Source organism: Bos grunniens, chromosome 11 (assembly GCF_055505025.1).
Source record: "Bos grunniens cultivar Pamir isolate PY7600 chromosome 11, Bosgru_T2T1.0, whole genome shotgun sequence".
NCBI lineage: Eukaryota > Metazoa > Chordata > Mammalia > Artiodactyla > Bovidae > Bos > Bos grunniens.
In genome coordinates, this window is record NC_141175.1 from 24,301,429 (window position 1) to 24,320,365 (window position 18,937).

The window sequence follows — 18,937 nt, forward strand, 5'->3', positions numbered from 1 at the left end:
ATGTCCATCGAGTCAGTGATGCCATCCAACCATCTCATCCTCTGTTGTCCCCTTCTCCTCCTGCCTTCAATCTTTCCCAGCATCTTATCCTTATCCATCAGAGGACAGACAGAATGAAAATCACAATTACAGAAAACTAGCCACACTGATCCGGAGAAGGCAATCAGTACTGGAGTGGCACCCCACTCCAGTACTCTTGCCTGGAAAATCCCATGGACAGAGGAGCCTGGTAGTTTGCAGTTCATGGGGTCGCCAAGAATCGGACATGACTGGGCAACTTCACTTTCACTTTTCACTTTCATGCATTGGAGAAGGAAATGGCAACCCACTCCAGTGTTCTTGCCTGGAGAATCCCAGGGACGGGGGAGCCTGGTGGGCTGCCGTCTATGGGGTCACACAGAGTCGGACACGACTGAAGTGACTTAGCAGCAGCAGCCAAACTGATCACTTGGATCACAGCCTTGTCTAACTATGAAACTAAGAGCCATGCCGTATAGACTACCCAAGATGGATGGGTCATGGTAGAGAGTTCTGATAAAATGTGGTCCACTTGAGAAGGGAATAGCAAACCACTTCAGTATTCTTGACTTGAGAACCCCATGAATAGTATGAAAAGGCAAAAAGATATGACACTGAAAGATGAGCTCCCCAGGTTGGTAGGTGCCCAATATGTTGCTGGAAAAGAGTGGAGAAATAGCTCCACCAAGCATAGGGCTTGCATTCCCCTTTTTTCCTATTTATCACCAGCATGGCTTTCCCACACCAGGCACCTACATTCTAGACCCTTTACAGTTTTTATCCTATCTAACTTGATCCTTATGATACATTGGGAGATTGTCAATATTATCACCATTTTACAGATGAAGAAACCAAAGCTTAGGAAGGACAAATAACTCTTCTGAGATTAAACAGCTAGTAAATAGCAGGACCAAGAATCAAATCCAGGTCTGTCTGGCTCTAAATCTTATACTTGTGTGCATGCTCAGTCACTCAATTGCGTCTGATTCTGTGATCCTATTAGGGACTGTAGCCTGCCAGGTTCCTCTGTCCCTGGGATTTCCCAGGCAAGGATACTGAAGTGGGTTGCCATTTCCTCCTCCAGGGGATCTTCCCAACCCAGGGATTGGATCCAAGTCTCCTACATTGGCAGTCGGGTTCCTTAACACTGAGCCACCTGAGAAGAAAATACGATGCTTACTTACTCTTTAAAAATCCTGATGCTAGGACAGTGATGCTCAAATGGGAGTAGTTTTGTTCTCCAGGGAATATTCAGTAGTACTTGGAGATATTTTTAATTTCTACAATGTGGGGATGAGGGAAACGATGCTACTTGCATCTAGTTTGTGGCCAGAGATGTTGGTAAAACATGTTACAATGCCCAGGACAGTGCCCCCACCCCCGCCCCCGCCCAACAATGAAGAATTATTTGGTCCAAAACCTCAATATTTTGTTGTTGAAAAATTTTTCTGTTGAAATATTTTGCTCCAACATTTATCAAACTTTGTCTTATTTTAATATAAGTGAGTTTAATATCATATTTTGGAATTCAGACCTTCATTCCTTATTGATGGGCAGATACCAAAAGACCTTATTTTTTCCAAGTCTTCTGCAAAGCAGAAATGTTCCCAGTGTATTACATGTTCATACTGTCAGTTTCATTCATTTCCACAGCACAATCTCTATTGTCTCATGGTTTCCATGGTAAAAGGTCTCTCAGTTGTTTGCTTAGATTATTTTTTTGCTTGTTCATGCCATTTTGAAAACATTTCTAAAAATGAAACTGCCAAGGTCAAATCCAATATAGTCTTCCCTCTGTTTCTGTTATTTATTTTTTTCTTACATAAAATATATGGGATGCCACGGAGTTTAAGCAGTTTACAATGTCTGTAAACTCTGTGCCAGTTCTAAGTTATGATGGAAGATATTATTTATAAAATAAAAATGTAATATTTGATACAGTGCTTGGAAGTCTAGTTCACTCCCTATTTCCATTCGACAGAGAAGGAAGGAGACTCCTAGGTAAGCCGTGATCTACCCAGAGTTAAATGGCTAATTGGCACAGGGCAAGAATAACAGTGGGCTTCCCAGATGATGTTACTGGTAAAGAATCTGCCTGCCAATTCAGGAGTCACAAGAAACGCAGGTCTGATGTCTAGGTCAGAAAGATCCCCTGGAGCAGGAAATGGCAACCCACTCCAGTATTCTTGACTGGGAAATCCCGTGGACAGAGGAGTGTGGCGGGCTACAGTCCATGGGGTCGGACACAACTGAGTGGCTGAGCACAGCACAGGAGGAGCAGGAATAAGAGCACAGGTATTCTAACTCCTGGGCTGGCACTTTCTTCATCCTGCACTTGAGGTTTCATGCTGTAAAATCCAAGCAGTACACACACTTGGGTGTGCACTCACACAGGCAGACAACATGCACCTGCACATGCACACATATACACACACATAATGTGTTTTCACTCTCCTTCTTTTTGAAGATTTCAAATAGTGATGCTTATCAATGCGCTAAATGCAAACTTAGAGATGTGAGTCACCTGTGCTCTGCTCTACTGAGGAGTTTAAAGGGACTAGGAAATCTGGACAACCTGATGTTCAAAATGAGAACTCAAGATCACCAGACTGGCTACTCTAGACATCTGTAGCCCCAAACCTGAGTTCCTGGAATTTATGAAACCTGACAGAGAATGCAAAGAGTGACACTGGACCAATTTCCATTTCTCTTCCCCATTACCACTTTACACTGTCTTCACAGTTTCCTTTATGAAATATAAAGATGATAATGGACACCTGGCTCCAAAGACTCTGAGCGCCTCCCATTTCCTAGATGAAAGCTAAGATCTTCAGCATGGAGTGTAAGATGATCTTAGCTCCCTAGCCTGCCCCAGACATGGATCCTGCTCTCACCTGTTAAATCCCAGAGCTTCCCAGAAGATTGCATCTCATGAGCCCTGAAACAAGTTCCTCCAGTCCTTCCACCCAGATTCCTGGGCAAGTCTCCATGATGCTTCCTCTATAGCTTCTGGTGTCTGTCTGAGAAGTATTGACCTCCCTAAGACCCCAGCTTGTATCAGCTTGTATCACAGGTAGGTACACTGATCTCTTTAATTGCCCATAATAGAACTCAGACCCAAGTTATGTCAAAAAGACATGCTGAAGACCCCAGTATCTAACAAAGGAGAAAGGATAATTTGCATTTTCTAGAAGCTGTAAATAAAACCTGTTGACACAAATCCAACCTCAAAATCCTTACTCAACTCCTGCCCCATTTCTTGTGAACTCTACCTTTACCCAAGACCTTTCAAGTCATCTCCACATGTGTGAGTTTAGATTTCAAGTAGATATATGTTCAATCAGCTTAAGCCACTCTAAAAAACACCATAGAACTTCCCAGGTGGCTCAGTGGTGATCCCTGGGTCAGGAAGATCCCCTGGAGGAGCTAATGGCAACACACCCCAGTATTCTTGCTTGGAAAATTCCGTGGACAGAGGCGTCTGGCAGGCTACAGTCCATGAGGTTGCAAAGACTTGTACGTGACTGAGCAACAGAGCACAGGAGAACACCATAAGCTGGGGGCTTATAAACAGCAGACAGTTACTTCTCACAGTTCTGAAGGCTATGAAATCCAAGATCAGTGCATGAACCCATTCGGTATCTGATGAGGATTGCTTCTTGGTTCTTAGACAGCCATCTTCTCACTGTGTACTTACATAGTGGAAGTGGGGAGGGAGCCTTCTCTGGGCCCTTTTATAAGGGCACTAATCCTGCTTATGGACTTCCCTGGTGGCTCAGATGGTAAAGTGTCTGCCTACAATGTGGGAGACCTGGGTTTGATCACTGAGTCAGGACGAGCCCCTCAAGAAGGAAATGGCACCCCACTCCAGTACTCTTGCCTGGAAAATCCCATGGACGAAGGAGCCTGGTTGGCTACTGTCCATGGGGTCGAAAAGAGTCGGACATGACTGAGTGACTTTGCTCCACCCCTATGACCTAATCACTTCCCCAAGTCCCACCTCCTAATATCATCACCCTGGGACTAGGATTTCAACATGAATTTGAGGGGACACAAACTTTCAGTCTACACTAAGAAGAAAATCTTCCTCTCCCTTACTACTAAGAACCACAGTATTTCTTGTTCAGGATGGCTGACAGTGGAATGATCCGTTTCCTTCTGAATAAGTTCTAGTCACAAGGTGAAATCTAACCACCATCCTCTCCTCCCATTGGAAAACTACACTTGCCTATGGCTTGTTCAGTTCCAGAAGCATGTCTCATTGGCCAAATTCTCGATGAGTTTCTGCAGCTGTCTTTCCTCCAGCCTCTCAGGTGTGTGACCTGAGCCTCCTTGTGCTCTGCAGGAAATAAATCTTGTCTATTCCCAAATCCTCACTTCACAGATGAGGAACATGAAGCAAGAAGGGACTTGCCCAAGGCACCCAGCAAGTCAACAGCAAGTCTATGACTAGAACTCAGGTCACGCGATGTCCAGGCAAGTACTCTTTCTTTTAATATATTCTTGAAATCTCAATAATAAGACTTTTAATTTTGTATTTATATGGATACACATATGAGTTGTCAGCAAGTGAATGGATATGAAAACTCTGGGAAGTTGTATTCAACATATGAAAACCAATTCTGGGTCACAATACTCCTTGGGGACCCATCATTCCTTAGCCACAAACATAATAACTGAAGTGGGAAGGTAAATTTCAACAGCAGAGGTACAACACACACTGTAATCGAGTTAGAAGATGTATGTAGAGGCTGTTAATAATTCATGTAAGATGCTGAATATTACTTTCCTCATTATAAATATTTAAGAGCATATGGTTTTTAATAGCACAAGATATTACACAGTGATCAACTTGTATAAATGGTTACATGAAGCCCAAGGAAAGATATCTCTTCCTGTACCTGGAATGATCACAAAAGTGACATTCTTAAATGGAAAAATAAAGTCCATAATGAAAGATCCCAGAGTTACAGTTTTAATTAATGATGACTCTTATCATCCCTTACCACAGGAATCCACAGACTCAGTCATACAAACATTTTTCCATGGGATCTCCAGGGATAGTTTCCTGCTTTGCTCTTTTAATGATGATTTTTTACATTTGCTTTTTCTTTATTAAATCTACTTGAGTTCAGTTCAGTCACTCAGTCATGTCTGACTCTTTGCGACCCCATGGACTGCAGCACACCAGGCTTCCCTGTACATCACCAACTTCTGGAGTTTACTCAAACTCATGTCTATTGAGTTGGTGATGCCATCCAACCATCTCATCCTCTGTCAACTCTTCTCCACCCACCTTCAATCTTTCCCAGCATCATGGTCTTTTCAAATGAGTCAGTTCTTCATATCAGGTGGCCAAAGTAATGGAATTTCAGCTTCGGCATCAGTCCTTCCAATGAATATTCAGGACTGATTTCCTTTAGGATGGACTGGTTGGATCTCCTTGCAGTCCAAGGGGCTCTCAAGAGTCTTCTCCGACATCACAGTTCTACTTAGTTAATTTTTTTATAATCGAGTGCAATTGCTGTACATTGTTGTGTTAGTTTCTGCTATACAATGACGTAAATCAGCTATGTGTATACATATATCCCCTCACTCTTGAGCCTTCCCCTGAGCCTCCCACCCATCTAGGTCATCACAAAGCACCAAGCTAGATTCCCTGTGCTATACAGCAGCTTCCCACTAGCTAGCTATTTTACAAATGGTATGTGATTATATGTCCATACTACTCTCAATTTGTTCCTCCCTCCTCTTGCCTCTCTGTGCTTTCTGTATAATTAAACCTTTTTTTTGAGCCAAATTTTTGTGTTTTCCTTGCTGATAAAAGGATTGCCTATCTCAGCCAGGCCTGTAAACCATAAATATCTAGATTAATTCCTAGCTGACCATTAACATGAAGGCTTTGCCTTTAAAATACTAGCATTACAAGAATGTAAGTGGCTCTGTATAAGCAACTTGAAATGGATTCTTCTTTATCTTACGTTGAACTGCTTCCAAAGCTAAGGAGCGTCTTTTGGAGTCTCCTGCATGCATATAGTTTGTCCAGAGCCTCTCAGAAGCAGCTGGTCTTCCCTGGTGTCAAGTTATCCTGAACATGACCCCTGGCCACGGGCACGAGTTTCAGAGATCCAGACTGTGGGTTCAGCCCACAGATTCTATCAGTGAATGGTTTAGGGGAATGAGGCTGTGGCAGGGTATTTGGGTTATCTACCCATATCCGGTTCCTGCCTCTTTCTCTCAGAGCAGAATTCCCCTCCATCCCAGTAACCACCCCTCTCCCACCCACACGCCTCAGCAGAAGGAAAGCCCACCCCAAACCCAGGAGGGGTTCCTGCGTGACTGCTCCAGAAATGGACATGAGGCTCAACACAGACCAATTTTACTTCAGGAAAAGGGTATGATGGAATTTCTAGAAAAGGTCTTCCTTGTTCTGGGAAATATGCAGAAGGGATCATCCATTCTGTTTCTAGACATTGTCATCCATGAGGGCCAAACTGCTGAGAACAGGCTCAGAAACAGACCAACTCAAAGTGAAGGGCAGTTCCAAGGGAAGCAGAATGGAGCTGGAATCCCTGGTTATATCGATTCTGAAATGTGTGTTTCCTCTGGACTTCCAGATATGCGAAGCTATCAAGTTATTTAAATTAAGTTGAATTTTGCAGTGCTTTCATCCAAGAGCATTCTAAATATTAAAGGGAACTTTACCATTTAAGGGAATAAAACCCCTCACTGGGTTTTCTAATATATAGAAAAACTAAGTGGAAGTAAATAGTTGAAATGTGCAGTCTCTAGGAATCAGATTTAATCAAGACTTAAGGAAGAATGATATTGACCCGTACAGAGGGGGGAAAAAGGGTTTTAGATCTTTCCTTCAGAAGAACTGCTATGGAGAGTACACCAAAAATGAAGAATGACACCTTGATTGAGCTGGAGGAAGAGAGGGATTTCCTCTGGAGAAAGGCAGTGAGCTTCAAAGCCTGGCTGAACAGACATGAAAAGGGAGAATAAACATGTCTGGACAACACTTCTTTTAAAAGAGGAAAGGGGGCCTTTCAACCATTACTCCATCAGCATGGGAGACAGATCCAGGAAGACCCAGCAGAGGAAAGGCTGTTTAGAGTTACAGGGGTAAATCAATCACACTTCTCTCCCTTTCTGAGTTCCAACTGAAATGTGAATCATTTCAGGATAAAAGAAAAAAAACAATGTGTATCAGTTCAGGATACATATATTAGAGTTAGTGCTAGAAGCTCTGGGTTGGAGAACATAGTTTTAATCTTGGCCATACACAGCTTTTCTATATCCCTACCCCCAAACCTCAGTAGTCATATATGGATATGAAAGCTGGACCATAAAGAAGGCTGAGAACTGAATCTTGTGAATTGTGGTGCTGGAGAAGACTCTTGAGAGTCCTTTGGACAGCAAGGAGATCAAACCAGTCAATCCTAAAAGAAACCATCCCTGAATAGTCATTGGAAGGACTGATGCTGAAGCTCTGATACTTTGGCTATGTGATGTGAAGAGCCAACTCATTGGAAAATACCCTGATGTTGGGAAAGATTGAAGACAAGAGGAGAGGGGATGACAGAGGATGAATTGATTGGATGGCATCACCAACTTAATGGACACGAGTTTGAGCAAACTGCAGGAGACAGTGAATGACAGGGAAGCCTGGCCTGCTGCAGTTCATGGGGTCACAAAGAGTTGGACATCACTTAGTGATTGAACAACAACCACCACCCCATACCCCACCTCTCTACCTCTAAGTCATCATGCATATGTGCTCAGTTGTGTCTGACTCTTTGCAATCCTTTGGACTGTAGCCCCCCAGGCTCCTCTGTTCATGGAATTTTTATGGCAAGAACACTGGAATAGGCTGCCATTTCCTCCTCCAAATTATCTTCCCAACCCAGGGGTTAAACACGAGTCTCCTGATACTCCTGCAATACAGGTGGATTCTTTACCTGCTGAGTCATTGGAGAAGCCACTGCGATTCCACCTCTAAGTAATTGAATGTATCTGCCCAGGTAGAAGCAGAGCAGTGGGATCTATCCAGGCATGCTTCTCTTGTTTCATCCTCCCCCCTACCCCCTTGCGGGGACAGAATCTGCCTGTTGAAAGGCTCCTTCCATGGAAGAACAGAGGGAAAACTTACATTCATTGCTATCAAGGCAGCACCTCAAGGATTAATGAGGCCTGGATGTCGGGAGCAGTGTTATTTATTACTCTAACCTTGCTTAAATGAGAAAGACAGACAAAGACGTCAGACTCCCAATATTCCACTCTAAATCACTCTTCTACTGCTGCAAGGTATACAGGGATAACAAGAGAGCTATAAGTGCTATTCCAACATCGCCTCTGGGAGTCAGCATTCCCTCATGGACACAGGAGGGCAGGGGGATAATTTCCCCTAACAGGAGACAAGAATCAAGGAGCACAATGGAGTGACTCTACTGCAGAGGGAGCCCATCCAGTGTGCTGAAAAGAGATGCCTCTTAGAGCCATATAAGAAGGTCCATCATAAGGACAACTGGACAACCCACCCTTTACTACTAGGCGAGCTATGTCACACGGAGCTGGGAACAATGGAACAAATTTCAGTAGAAAGATGGGCAAGATCAGTGTAGAAAATCTCAGGTGTCATTAGGTATATTTCACGATAACAAGAGTAATGCCCCGCTCCCTCTCCTTAGGTGGGATTGCACTCCCTATACCTGCCTCTAAAGGACAACTCCAAGATATGTACATATATATACTCTTGAAATGGTATGGTTCAAAAAACTAGGTATACCTAAAAATTATAAAACTCTTCAGATGAAACAAACGTGAGAACCAGGTAGGACCTAAGAGAAGGAAGTGAAATCTTTTAGACAGGGAAGCAGCACAACCATAGCACACCACTACGGTATGGGGTTGCAGATGGACTGGGGCAATGCAATGCAGAGAGAGGAGCAAAACATGGAGAGCTGAGGTGGGGTAGATACAGAACCTGGCCCTTTTCCCATGCAAGCCTGCTCAAAACAGGACAGAGCCTAGTCCCCAGACAAACCTACATCAGTTCAGAATTGGGGACAGAGGAACGCTCAGGACTCACAGAGAAGGTGGGGATTTAGGGATTCAGATGTTTAAAAGTACTGAATGAACCTTAAGTGGGGGTGTGTGCAAGAGGACTTATAGAAGTATTTAAGTCCCCATGATGGGGGAGAGGGGACTACCAAAGGGAATGTCCGCACTTTTTCAGGAAGCTAGGAATGTTTCAGGAAACTAGGAATGTTATTCTCTGAAAGAGCAGGCGGTCTAGGATAGGTAGATTTTACTCCAGGTACTTTTCCTCCTCAAACCCTTGATGAGTCGCTTCTTCCTCTTACATTTGCCCTACATGCAAGATGATCTCTGGACTCCTGACACAACTAGGATGGCATCCAGCAGGGTTGAAACATGCCATTGTTTCCTTGTGTTGTTTGTGTTGTCTCTGGATAATATTCTTCCCCTGCTGCTGCTAAGTCACTTCAGTCGTGTCTGACTCTGTGCGACCCCATAGACGCCAGCCCACCAGGCTCCCCCATCCCTGGGATTCTCCAGGCAAGAACACTGAAGTGGGTTGCCATTTCCTTCTCCAAGGTATGAAAGTGAAAAGTGAAAGTGAAGTCACTCAGTCATGTCCGACTCTTAGTGACCCCATGGACTGCAGCCCACCAGGCTCCTCCGTCCATGGGATTTTCCAGGCAAGAGTACTGGAGTGGGGTGCCATTGCCTTCTCCGATTCTTCCCCTAGATGCTGCTAAATCTTTGCTGTGGTGTCTGGCTGGCAGAAGCTATGTAGGTCTAGTTTTATTGCATATTTCATTTCAGAAACATAATCTTGCTTGAGATTGCTTCTAAAAGTGTTGGGAGTGTTGCCTTTTTCGAATATTCTCTAAATATTGTGGGTGTGGGTTGTTGTGATAATTTTATCACATTGAATCACTTATAGACTGTTCAAAACACAGGGGATTGAGCAGACGCTGGGTCAGTTCAGGAATTTAGGAGGTACTGAAAGAATTACACTCACACACTCATTCCAATGGAAGAAATGCAGGTTGAAGCTACTGTGGGGACCCAATTCTACCCAAACATCCAAGTGAGACCACCACTGCCCTAAACTACATTGAGGAGAATAGGTTTTGGACATGAATGCCTTTGAACTTTAACTTCTGAGCCTCAATGTCATCACCTGTGAAAGAAGGCTGGTCATAGCCTAGCTCATGTTACTGTAAGGTGAAGGAGAGATAATATTTTCAAATCATATAGTGTGATAGTTGCTCAGTCATGTCTGACTCTTTGCAACCCCATGGACTGTAACCTGCCAGTCTCCACTGTCCACAGAATTCTCCAGGCTAAGCATATAACTGGTGCATGGAAAATAACAGGTCTTCTAAAATAAGTGTTGTTATTTTGCTCAGGTCTCAAATGTCAATAATCTAATGTTTGAATAAGCCTGGTCACAATTGCCAATGAAGAAACATCTTTTCCTTCATCCCTAATGGGGAAAGAGAAAATCCAGAGATGGCTAATTCAAACCTATAATGACTTGTTCAGCAAATATTTATCCAGTGAATACTGTGTCCCAAGCACTATTATAAAAACAGGGACTGTAGTGGTGAAGAAGTGTTCTCTCTAGGCCATAGAATGGAGCCTCAGCAACTTACTTTTTCCCCACCCCCTCTAGATGGCAAACTTTTTAAGGGTAGGAGGGTAAAATTATTGCTCTCATATTCACTTCATATTCACTAGACAGAGAAAAGAAACTATTGATGCTTGTTGAGTTACCTTGAGTTGAGCCGAGAGAAAGGAGCCTTAGTAAGTCATACAGGATACTCATAAAATTGCAGAACTGAAAGAACCCAGCCAGGATGCAGACAGCCCTGGCAAGAGAGACTTCCAAATAAGCTTTCAAGGTGGCCTCTCCTCCCACTGCTTAGACACGTCTCTGTCACATGGCCTTCCCTGAGCTCTCCTGTGCTGGGCCTGCAATGATTTTATCCAACTCCTTTGGCATTGCCAACCATGCAATTCACCCCCTCTTACCTCTCAACAAGTAGTAGCTTCCCAAATGTTTATTGGGCGCCTACTGTGTGTCAGGGGTTTCCCTGTGGCTCAGTGGCAAAGAATCTGCCTGCCAATACAGAAAACACGGGTTCAATTCCCAGGTTGGGAAGATCCCCCGGCATAGGAAACGGCAACCCACTCTAGTGTTCTTGTCTAGAAATTTTTATGGACAGAGGAGCCTGGTGGGCTGTAGTCCCTGGAGTTGCAAAAGAGTCAGACACAACCTAAGTGACTAAACAACAACAACACCGTGCCAGGCCCCATGCAAGTGCCTTCTTATGGCCACCTTTCTTAAATCATCACCGCAAATCCACGATACAAGTATTGTGCAAATACGGAAATAGATCCAGAAAGGATAAGGGCTACACTCAGGGTCACAGGGTCAGGCGGATGATGTTTTTTTGTATTTACTGACTCAACAGTGATGAGACTCCTCCTTCCCAGACTCAGAACACAACTGGTTAAACTGGTTTTCAAACCAAAGGGTGGAAAGAGCAGATTTGCCCAGGTGACTGATCATAAGTCTCAACCCTCAGGGTACTGGGCTAACCAGATAACCAAGAAAACAGGCATGGTCTTAACATTTCAGCAAAGCTATGACCAGAGGGCCAGAAGGTGACAATTATTTATCACTGACTATAAACTGGGTTCAATATTTTCATATAGTGTTACATATATGCCAAATATTCCTACAGCAAAGGGGGTTAGAGCAACATATGATAAAAACAAAAATCGTTGTCCTCGAGGAGGACAGGAGAGGCAAGCAGTCAAACAAGTTATGTGTTCATTTACATAAACACACACACACACATACACCTACATATTGGAGTATTTAGTGGATAATAACACTGTGGATGGAAGAAAGCATCAGGAAGGGAGATAAGAAGGCTCAGGTGGTACACTTTCTATGTTCATCAACATAGAAATGACCTCCAACTCCCCACCTGTAAATGACCTCTGACCTCCGACTCCCCACCTGTAAATCAAAGGGCAGATACCAAGCGCCTTTCATCATTGGCATTCTTTTACACTGTAACACACCCCATCTGTGTATAAAATGGCTCATCTGTAAATGTTTTCAAAAGACAGTCTCTTGTGGGTGAGCTGCTTCCCCATCATCCTTGAACTCACTTTGCAGGTCACTTCTCCCCTTAGTGGCTATTGACATCCTTTCCTTCTTGATGGCACTAGTCACAGCTGCAGTTTCATACTTGTATGACTAATTAATCACAGTTGAGGGATGGATAAAAAGGATGTGGCACATACATACAATGGAATATTCAGTTCAGTCGCTAAGTCGTGTCCAACTCTTTGTGACCCCATGAATTGCAGCACGCCAGACCTCCCTGTCCATCACCAACTCCCAGAGTTCACTCAGACTCACATCCATCGAGTCAGTGATGCCATCCAGCCATCTCATCCTCTGTCGTACCCTTCTCCTCCTGCCCCTAATCCCTCCCAGCATCAGAGTCTTTTGCAATGAGTCAACTCTTCGCATCAGGTGGCCAAAGTACTGGAGTTTCAGCTTTAGCATCATTCCTTCCAAAGAACACCCAGGACTGATCTCCTTTAGAATGGACTGGTTGGATCTCCTTGCAATCCAAGGGACTCTCAAGAGCCTTCTCCAACACCACAGTTCAAAAGCATCAATTCTTTGGTGCTCAGCTCTCTTCACAGTCCAACTCTCACATCCATACATGACCACAGGAAAAACCATAGCCTTGACTAGACGGACCTTTGCTGACAAAGTAATGTCTCTGCTTTTGAATATGCTGTCTAGGTTGGTCATAACTTTCCTTCCAAGAAGTAAGCGTCTTTTAATTTCATGGCTGAAATCACCATCTGCAGTGATTTTGGAGCCCCAAAAAAATAAAGTCTGACACTGCTTCTACTGTTTCTGCATCTATTTCCCATGAAGTGATGGGACCAGATGCCATGATCTTCGTTTTCTGAATGTTGAGCTTTAAGCCAACTTTTTCACTCTCCTCTTTCACTTTCATCAAGAGGCTTTTTAGTTCCTCTTCACTTTCTGCCATAAGGGTGGTGTCATCTGCATATCTGAGATTATTGAGATTTCTCCTGGCAATCTTGATTCCAGCTTGTGCTTCTTCCAGCCCAGCATTTCTCATGATGTACTCTGCATATGAGTTAAATAAACAGGGTGACAATATACAGCCTTGACGTACTCCTTTTCCTATTTGGAACCAGTCTGTTGTTCCATGTCCAGTTCTAACTGTTGCTTCCTGACCTGCATATAGGTTTCTCAAGAGGCCAATCAGGTGGTCTGTTATTCCCATCTCTTTCAGAATTTTCCACAGTTCATTGTGATCCACACAGTCAAAGGTTTTGGCATAGTCAATAAAGCAGAAATAGATGTTTTTCTGGAACTCTCTTGCTTTTTTGATGATCCAGCAGATGTTGGCAATTTGATCTCTGGTTCCTCTGCCTTTTCTAAAACCAGCTTAAACATCAGGAAGTTCACGATTCACATATTGCTGAAGCCTGGCTTGGAGAATTTTGAGCATTACTTTTTTTTTTTTTTTTTATAGACCATTTTAAAAGTTTCAGTCAATTTTATTTTTTTTTCTTTTTTTTTTTTTAATTTTTTATTCCTTTATTTCTCATGTGTTCCCCATCCTGAACCCTCCTCCCTCCTCCCTCCCCATACCATCCCTCTGGGTCGTCCCAGTGCACCAGCCCCAAGCATCCAGCATCGTGCATTGAACCTGGACTGGCATCTTGTTTCATACATGACATTTCACATGTTTCAATGCCATTCTCCCAAATCTTCCCACCCTCTCCCTCTCCCACAGAGTCCATAAGCCTGTTCTATACATCAGTGTCTCTTTTGCTGTCTCGTATACAGGGTTATCATTACCATCTTTCTAAATTCCATATATATGCGTTAGTATACTGTATTGGTGTTTTTCCTTCTGGCTTACTTCACTCTGTATAATAGGCTCCAGTTTCATCCACCTCATTAGAACTGATTCAAATGTATTCTTTTTAATGGCTGAGTAATACTCCATTGTGTATATGTACCACAGCTTTCTTATCCATTCATCAGCTGATGGACATCTAGGTTGCTTCCATGTCCTGGCTATTATAAACAGTGCTGCGATGAACATTGGGGTGCACGTGTCTCTTTCCCTTCTGGTTTCCTCAGTGTGTATGCCCAGCAGTGGAATTGCTGGATCATAAGGCAGTTCTATTTCCAGTTTTTTAAGGAATCTCCACACTGTTCTCCATAGTGGCTGTACTAGTTTGCATTCCCACCAACAGTGTAAGAGGGTTCCCTTTTCTCCACACCCTCTCCAGCATTTATTATTTGTAGACTTTTGGGTCGCAGCCATTCTGACTGGTGTGAAATGGTATCTCACGGTGGTTTTGATTTGCATTTCTCTGATAATGAGTGATGTTGAGCATCTTTTCATGTGTTTGTTAGCCATCTGTATGTCTTCTTTGGAGAAATGTCTATTTAGATCTTTGGCCCATTTTTTGATTGGGTCATTTATTTTTCTGGAGTTGAGCTGTAGGAGTTGCTTGTATATTTTTGAGATTAGTTGTTTGTTGGTTGCTTCATTTGCTATTATTTTCTCCCATTCTGAAGGCTGTATTTTCACCTTGCTAATAGTTTCCTTTGTTGTGCAGAAGCTTTTAAGTTTAATTAGGTCCCATTTGTTTATTTTTGCTTTTATTTCCAATATTCTGGGAGGTGGGTCATAGAGGTGGGATTCTTCAATATCCGCAAATCAATCAATGTAATACACCACATTAACAAATTGAAAAACAAAAACCATATGATTATCTCAATAGATGCAGAGAAAGCCTTTGACAAAATTCAACACCCATTTATGATAAAAACTCTCCAGAAAGCAGGAATAGAAGGAACATACCTCAACATAATAAAAGCTATATATGACAAACCCACAGCAAACATTATCCTCAATGGTGAAAAATTGAAAGCATTTCCTCTAAAGTCAGGAACAAGACAAGGGTGCCCACTTTCACCATTACTATTCAACATAGTTTTGGAAGTTTTGCCACAGCAATCAGAGCAGAAAAGGAAATAAAAGGAATCCAAATTGGAAAAGAAGAAGTAAAACTCTCACTATTTGCAGATGACATGATCTTCTACATAGAAAACCCTAAAGACTCCACCAGAAAATTACTAGAACTAATCAATGATTATAGTAAAGTTGCAGGATATAAAATCAACACACAGAAATCCCTTGCATTCCTATACACTAATAATGAGAAAACAGAAAGAGAAATTAAGGAAACAATTCCATTCACCATTGCAACGAAAAGAATAAAATACTTAGGAATATATCTACCTAAAGAAACTGAAGACCTATATATAGAAAACTATAAAACACTGGTGAAAGAAATCAAAGAGGACACTAATAGATGGAGAAATATACCATGTTCATGGATTGGAAGAATCAATATAGTGAAAATGAGTATACTACCCAAAGCAATTTATAGATTCAATGCAATCCCTATCAAGCTACCAACAGTATTCTTCACAGAGCTAGAACAAATAATTTCACAATTTGTATGGAAATACAAAAAACCTCGAATAGCCAAAGCGATCTTGAGAAAGAAAAATGGAACTGGAGGAATCAACCTACCTGACTTCAGGCTCTACTACAAAGCCACAGTTATCAAGACAGTATGGTACTGGCACAAAGACAGAAATATAGATCAATGGAACAAAATAGAAAGCCCAGAGATAAATCCACGCACATATGGACACCTTATCTTTGACAAAGGAGGCAAGAATATACAACGGATTAAAGACAATCTCTTTAACAAGTGGTGCTGGGAAATCTGGTTAACCACTTGTAAAAGAATGAAACTAGAACACTTTCTAACACCATATACAAAAATAAACTCAAAATGGATTAAAGATCTAAACGTAAGACCAGAAACTATAAAACTCCTAGAGGAGAACATAGGCAAAACACTCTCCAACATACATCACAGCAGGATCCTCTATGAGCATTACTTTATTAGCATGTGAGATGAGTGCAATTGTGTGGTAGTTTGAGCATTCTTTGGCATTGCCTTTCTTTGGGATTGAAATGAAAACTGGGGTGCAATGGAATATTCAATTCAGTTCAGTTCAGTCACTCATTCGTGTCCGACTCTTTGCGACCCCATGAATCTCAGCACACCAGGCCTCCCTGTCCATCACCAACTCCCGGAGTTCACTCAGACTCATGTCCATCGAGTCAAAAAACAACAAAATTATGCCACCTTCAGCAACATGGATGGACCTAGAGAATGTCATGCTGAGTAAAGTGAATCAGACATAGAAAGATGACTATCAGAGGATATTGCTTATATGTAGAATCTAAAAAGTACAATATATAAACTTGTTTACAGAACAGAAGTAGAGTCACAGATTTAGAAAACAAACCTACGGTCACCAGGAAATAAGGAGGGGAGGGATCAACTGGGAGACTGAGGTTGCCATATACATACTATGTAAAATACAGAACTAATTAAAAAAAAAAAAAACCTGCTTGTATTCTACTCAATACTCTAATGGCCTACATGGGAAGAGAATCTAAAAAAAAAGAGTGGCTATATGTATAACTGATCATTTTGCTGTACACCTCAAACTACCACAACATTGTAAATCAACTATATTCCAATAACATTTTTTAATAAATAATTTTTAAAAAATAAATTAAGTCTGTTACCCCAACTGAATGCCGCTTATATTCAGTACCTTACTCTAATGGTTGACACAGAACTTAGTCTAGTGCAAGCACAAGTAAGCTAGGGCCAAGTACATGCTCAACAATAATGGTGGAGTGAGTGAACGAATGAATGTGCTCTATTTTATCTTCACCAATTCAATTCTACAGACCACTGATGTTTTTCTTTCCTTCAGGATTCCTTCTTTAAGCTTTTCACTGATGCTTTCCAAAGCTCTCTTTTCATAAGGCATGCTGTCAAACCCAGAGCATCTAGGTACATATTCATTCATTCTCTAGACAGTAACATCTGGTTTACACATGATGGAATGTGTGAGCTGAGATGGAGGAAATGAATTTGCATAGCACAAATTCTGAAGATTTTCCCTTGCAGGGAACAGAATGGCACCTGAGCATGCATGCTTACACACACACACACACACCCCTTCTCTGATTTACAAAGAGAGGAGTGAGTGAAGATGCCAGATTTACATCCTGCCGTAGGCACTGGGCTCTCCTTTCATGGCCCTGTGGGCTTCCCTACACAGAGTCTATAATCCTAAGTAAGGGGCTGTCCTGAAATGAAGACAGCCCAGCTTTAGTGGAGACAGTGTTACCTATGAAAGCAAGTGGAAGCATTAGATGGCACGAGACTGCCGGACTTCATGGAATCCACACAGATGAGGAGAAATAGAAAAAGACTAGTCACTTGGTAACTGGTACCATGAGGTCATCTAGCCAAAATCCTTCTGGCCTATCCAGATTTTATACACTTTTTTAAAGAAATCCTTTACAATTCCATAATTTTATATATCAATCAATTGAGTTCAGTCGCTCAGTCGTGTCTGACTCTTTGTGACTCCATGGACTACAGCACACAGGTTTCCCTGTCCGTCACCAACTCCTGGAGCTTACTCAAACTCATGGCCATCGAGGTGGTGATGCCATCCAACCATCACATCCTTTGCCATCTCCTTCTCCTCCCGCTCTCAATCTTTCCCAGCATCAGGGTCTTTTCCAAGGAGTCAGTTCTTCACATCAGGTGGCCAAAGTATTGGAGCTTCAGCTTCAGCATCAGTCCTTCCAATGAAGGAAATCAGGACTGATTTCCTTTAGGATGGACTGGGTGGATCTCCTTGCTGTCCAAGGGACTCACAAGTCTTCTCCAACACCACAGTTCAAAAGCATCAATTATTCGGTGCTCAGCTTTCTTTATAGTCCAACTCTCACATCCATATATGACCACTGGAAAAACCATAGCTTTGACTACATGGACCTTTGTCAGCAAAGTAATGTCTCTGCTTTTTAATATGTTGTCTAGGTTGGTCATAACTTTTCTTCCAAGGGGCAAGCGTCTTTTAATTTTATGGCTGCAATCACCATCTTCAGTGATTTTGGAGCCCAAAATGATAAAGTCTGCCACTGTTTCCATTGTTTCCCCATCTATTTGCCATGAAGTGATGGGACAGGATGCCATAATCTTAGTTTTATGAATGTTGAGCTTCAAGCAAACTTTTTCACTCTCCTCTTTCACTTTCATCAAGAGGCTCTTTAGTTCTTCTTCATTTTCTGCCATAAGGGTGGTGTCATCTGTGTGTCTGAAGTTATTGATATTTCTCCAATCTTGATTCCAGCTTGTGCTTCATCCAGCCCAGCATTTCTCATGATGTACTCTGAATATAAGTTAAATAAGCAGGGTGACAATATACAGCCTTGACATACTCCTTTCCCGATTTGGAACCAGTCTGTTGTTCCATGTCCAGTTCTGACTGCTGCTTCTTGACCTACATACAGATTTCTCAGGAGGCACATTAGGTGGTCTGGTATTCCCATCTCTTTAAGAATTTTCCACAGTTTGTTGTGATCCACACAAAGGCTTTGGCATAGTCAATAAAGCAGAAATAGATGTTTTTCTGGAACTCTCTTGCTTTTTCGATGATCAAGCAGATGTTGGCAATTTGATCTCTGGTTCCTCTGCCTCTACTAAATCTAGCTTAAACATCTGGAAGTCCATGGTTCATGTACTGTTTCAACAGCACATGGCCTGGCTTGGAGAATTTTGAGCATTATTTTACTAGCGTGTGAGATGAGTACAATTGTGCAGTAGTTTGAACAGTCTTTGG

General features: G+C 42.3%; 1 long non-coding RNA gene across 1 annotated transcript in view; it reads left to right on the top strand.

Moving 5' to 3' along the window:
* The first annotated feature begins 4,331 nt into the window (after positions 1-4,331).
* Positions 4,332-18,937, top strand: part of LOC147362742 (uncharacterized) — a 40,384-nt gene continuing 25,778 nt past the window's right edge. Inside the window, exon 1 of the long non-coding RNA XR_015135791.1 lies at positions 4,332-4,494. This is a non-coding gene — a long non-coding RNA (uncharacterized LOC147362742). The remainder of the gene's footprint in view (positions 4,495-18,937) is intronic.